Source organism: Schistocerca nitens, chromosome 5 (assembly GCF_023898315.1).
Source record: "Schistocerca nitens isolate TAMUIC-IGC-003100 chromosome 5, iqSchNite1.1, whole genome shotgun sequence".
NCBI lineage: Eukaryota > Metazoa > Arthropoda > Insecta > Orthoptera > Acrididae > Schistocerca > Schistocerca nitens.
In genome coordinates, this window is record NC_064618.1 from 798,849,067 (window position 1) to 798,854,649 (window position 5,583).

A 5,583-nucleotide genomic window follows, 5' to 3' on the forward strand; every position below is an offset into this window, starting at 1 on the left:
GATCACGTAACTAATGAGGAGGTATTGAATAGGATTGGGGAGAAGAGAAGTTTGTGGCACAACTTGACTAGAAGAAGGGATCTGTTGGTAGGACATGTTTTGAGGCATCAAGGGATCATAAATTTAGCATTGGAGGGCAGCGTGGAGGGTAAAAATCGTAGAGGGAGACCAAGAGATCAATACACTAAGCAGATTCAGAAGGATGTAGGTTGCAGTAGGTACTGGGAGATGAAGAAGCTTGCACAGGATAGAGTAGCATGGAGAGCTGCATCAAACCAGTCTCAGGACTGAAGACCACAACAACAACAACAACATGGTCGATCTTAGGTCCGCCATATTTAACACTGCTACGTCTCCTCGGCCACAAAAGGCTTCTGCTGGATTTCTCTATGACATAGGTTCCCGTCTGTCTCACTCGCACACTCCAGCACTTAGGTCTCAATAGGCAATAGATGCCTGTGGGTTTCCCCATCTCGTGGTGAATCTGCGCCCTTTGTGGCATCCGGTCCTGGACGACAGGGTTCGTTTCACAATTCCTGAAGGCTGACCTTTCCGCCATGTTCTTAAATGAGAGCGAAATGCTCGTTAACCCACAATTCGCACGCCGATCTTTCGGTCCACGTACCCATGTATTACGCATCGAGTTTGCCTCCCAGCGTGAAATCTGCATTAACAACATTCACGAGACAAGTTTTTGTATTCCTAGCTACGTTCACTGCCTCCCGATACCACAATTTTTGGTTCATAGTTTTCGCCAGTTTCAGACATGAATTACTGATTTCTCTCTTTAAACAATGATAGCTCTCGGTTACTGCTCACTTACACCCACATCACACTCTGTTATCTCAGATATACTTCAACTTCCTACTTGTTTGACATTATACTCCTTTTCTCTTTTGCAGCAGGTTTTCTTCTTTCCCACTCTCACGCACAGACACACACACACACACACACACACACACACACACACACACACACACACACACACACACACACACATATACACACACATGCACACGCACGCACACACACACACACACACACACACACACACACACACACACACACACACGCACACGCACACTCTTGTTCACATACACACACATCGAATAAATTATTTCACAGAAAATGTAACTAGTTTTTATTTGTTACAGACGTACAGGTGTTAGAATGTAAGTCTAGCACAAAACCGTTCACCAAAGAATAGTATTCAGTTAAAATTTGATTTGCATGAGTTGCACCTTAACTTAAAGGCACTTTTGATTTTTCTTCATAACGCTACGTGCAGCTCTTCTGAGATCGTTTTGTGTTTCTTTTGTGCGTGCAGCAGAGACCATTATCCGATCTTTTCGTCTCTCATGCATACGTTTTCTTTGTATACTTCGCCCTTTCAACCACTGCCACTAAAAAAGGGTAATGTCAGGGGATCTTGGTGGCCAAGAAACCTGACCATTCCTGACGATTAATCTTAGGAGGAATGTTATGTTTGGTTGAAGTGACAACAGACGACTAGGAGGTGCAGGAGACCCGTCATGCTGGAAGACCATATCCACCCTTGTATGCAAAGGAAACTCTTCCAATACTGCAGAGACCTTGCTTTCAAGCAAAGCTAGACAATAGCGGCCTTATAAGACAGTGCAGAGACACAAATGGCCTAATCAATCGATTTTATATCGCGTCGTAACACACATTTAGAGAAGAGCGTTCTCGAAAACGTATCTCCACAAAGTCATGTGGGATTTCATCGGAAAATCGATGTGAGTTAAGAGCTTTGTTGATACCGCCACGAGTGAAAGCAGCATCATCGGTAAACAGTATTAACTGGATTATTTGCAACTAGCCAACGACAAAATTCTAATTACTTACCTTCACCTACTTCATGACAGTATTGAATCTTGTGTGAATTGTAAGGATAGAGAGTGTGCGTAAGTAATGTCTCCCATATTTTTACATGAAGGGTGCTGTAGACATTCTGCGTGCGCCTGTTGAATGATTATGTTCTACCAGCTTTATCGACACTTTGTTCATTCGCATGTTCAGATGAGATAAGAGTACTTGCTACTCCACTAGTGTCACGCGGTTTAGTGACAACAAGTAATAGTCCTTGAATCTGGCCCTCTGCAATTAGGAAGTCATCCTACCATATTCTCCACAAACAGCAACAGCGCATATATTACAAAACCCACTACAGAAATACCAGTCAGCTTATTCTGCATTTCTAAATGCGTGCTCAACCGATGCAAATTACAATCATAAACACAGATATAAAAATTCAGTTCTGTCAAATGAAGCACAAACTCGCAAGCTGGAAGTCAAACCAAAAATGATAGTTGATAAACAAACTCATAGTAAATGGAATGCCAAGACTTGAAATGAAAACTTATTCCCGTAACCACATAAATCTCTGTAAACAATAAAAATTTGGGCATGTGCTATATGGAATGTTTTATTCGAATTGATGTAGCTTATTAACCCCAAAATATTTTTTAGCAGCAGATAAACTAGGCGTTGCCAAGGTATTTATTTACAGCTCTGTGTCCACACCTGTACCATCTGGCCTTGTACTTAACGTTTATGACGCGATAAATCCTGAACTGTGTGTCGTACGATGACATAATTTTGCAGCTACATTCAGTACTATATGTGGATAGTATCTGCAAAATGCGTCGCGAATGCAGTTAGTAAATTATAACGTCATGTCCCATGCGATTCATGAACATTGTAAAAGTAGTAAGCCATAAACTTTGTTCCTTTCATCATTTTGGAGGGGTCGTCAGCGAATAAAAATTTCTTAAAGCTTAAAATTATGTGTTACGTTGTTGAAAGATGCGAAGTGCTCTCATTCTCAAATACGTAGTGAATGAAGCTGTAATGCATCCGTGCATTCCGTTCACAAGTTTATGCTAATTATTACGCACATTCATGCGATTGGAAATGCTCAGTAGCAGCCAGGCTACATGTACATCTGACAGTTACGCGTCAGCAAGGGGCATCAACGAGAACATCATAAGTGTTGTGCAACCTTGGTAGGTACAAGATCCGACTATTCGGGAGTAGGATCTTACAATCTGAGACAGTGTTCCGAGACATACTTCCTTCTCAATGTCCGCAAACGTGACGTCAGATCCGCCTAACAACAGCGATCTAAACGCCCATTGGCTGATTATATATATATATATATATATATATATATATATATATATATATATATATATATATATATTGAAACGCGTATGTAGTCAGTACAGCGATGGCGAGGCATGACAGAATCTCTGACCAGAGAGTTACTTATCGTTGCTAGTCTGCGCTTGACCGCGCGAGAGTTCTGTTGCGAGGCAGTTGTTGTACGTAGCGAGTCGCGAGAGCATGTAGTTCGTTCGTGCCAGTAGCGCGCGAGAGTCAGTCGGAGTTGTATGTGAGGAGTCAGCGTGCGTCGACACGGGCCTCTGGTCAAGATTCGGGATGAGGTATATTTTTTAAATAAGGTAATGAAGCAGCATTGCGCTCATCTGATAATGTAATGTATCTTAACTGTAATTAATTTGTTCAAGAATTGCCCCAATAATAATTTTGTTCTGAAAACAATCTTTTAAGAAAATAATCATTACAATCGAAACAATATTTCCTTTGCTTTTCCTCCCAGAATCAATTTATCAGATTTGCACAGGGCCTAAGGTCAGCGCAGATGACCTTATAAAATTTATCAGGTTGATCATAACGTTAATTTTGTGGGGACTTAATATTTTTGCACATTGTTATTATCATTGACTTTTATTACTGTGGGAAGCTAACGTTTGGGTCTATTTGCAATTCTTATTCTATTCTTTTCATTTAATAATAATTACGGGGAGGTTACACTTGGGTCTATTCCCATTAACATTTAAGTATTCCAAGTGTAACCTCCCCGGAGAATTTTGAAAAAATGACAATACTTAAATGTTAATGGGAATAGACCCAAGTGTAACCTCCCCGTAATTATTATTAAATGAAAAGAATAGAATAAGAATTGAAACTTCCTGGCAGATTAAAACTGCGTGCCCGACCGAGACTCGAAGTCGGGACCTTTGCCTTTCGCGGGCAAGTGCTCTACCAACTGAGCTACCGAAGCACGACTCACGCCCGCTACTCACAGCTTCACTTCTGCCAGTACCTCGTCTCCTACCTTCCAAACATTACAGAAGCTCTCCTGCGAACCTTGGAAGGTAGGAGACGAGGTACTGGCAGAAGTGAAGCTGTGAGTACCGGGCGTGAGTCGTGCTTCGATAGCTCAGTTGGTAGAGCACTTGCCCGCGAAAGGCAAAGGTCCCGAGTTCGAGTCTCGGTCGGGCACGCAGTTTTAATCTGCCAGGAAGTTTCATATCAGCGCACACTCCGCTGCAGAGTGAAAATCTCATTCTGGAGAAGAAGAATTGCAAATAGACCCAAACGTTAGCTTCCCACAGTAATAAAAGTCAATGATAATAACAATGTGCAAAAATATGAAGTCCCCAGAAATTAACGTTATGATCAACCTGATAAATTTTATAAGGTCATCTGCGCTGACCTTAGGCCCTGTGCAAATCTTATAAATTGATTCTGGGAGGAAAAGCAAAGGAAATATTGTTTCGATTGTAATGATTATTTTCTTAAAAGATTGTTTTCAGAACAAAATTATTATTGGGGCAATTCTTGAACAAATTAATTACAGTTAAGATACATTACATTATCAGATGAGCGCAATGCTGCTTCATTACCTTATTTAAAAAATATACCTCATCCCGAATCTTGACCAGAGGCCCATGTCGACGCCCGCCGACTCCTCACATACAACTCCGACTGACTCTCGCGCGCTACTGGCACGAACGAACTACATGCTCTCGCGACTCGCTACGTACAACAACTGTCTCGCAACTAAACTCTCGCGCGGTCAAGCGCAGACTAGCAACGATAAGTAACTCGCTGGTCAGAGATTCTGTCATGCCTCGCCATCGCTGTACAGAATACATACGCGTTTCAATATATATATATATATATATATATATATATATATATATATATATATATATATATATATATATGCGTAGGAGACAAGTGAAGTGTCGCTATTGGCTGAGGGAGAAAGGTGGGGTCTCTCTTGTGCGTCGGGAAGAAAGGGCGAGTTAGTAGCGAGGCGCCACTCAAAACGCACAGTCGAGTAACTGGGGGCGGCTCCAAAAGAACGGTCGCGAGTAAATATTCCAACTGTTAAACAAGAAAAAGTTGAACTGAAGGTATTAGATATCAGTGATCACCACGTGTCGTGGGCAATATCTATCATGAGTATGGAAAGTGATAGGTGTATTGAAAAGGTTGAATATAACGGCGTAGCCAAGACCCGCCATACTGGAAATTCTATGACGTATGTTTCAAAGTAGTCTTCATTAAAACGAGTATATTAAAAAACGTAGATTACATTTAACAACTGGCATGCCGACAACACCCCACTTCAGCAGGATCACAAACCTACATCGAACCTGGCGCCGGAGCGCCACTACTGTGCGACGAGGGACAACCGAAGCAGCAGGACACCAGGTTAGTGATACAGAAACCAGAGAAGTAAGGCAG

At 41.8% G+C, this 5,583-nt stretch overlaps 1 non-coding gene across 1 annotated transcript; it reads left to right on the forward strand.

Moving 5' to 3' along the window:
- The first annotated feature begins 4,256 nt into the window (after positions 1-4,256).
- On the forward strand, positions 4,257-4,333 carry Trnas-cga (transfer RNA serine (anticodon CGA)). Its single transcript has one exon. It is a non-coding gene; the product is annotated as a tRNA-Ser (tRNA).
- Positions 4,334-5,583: the final 1,250 nt, after the last annotated feature.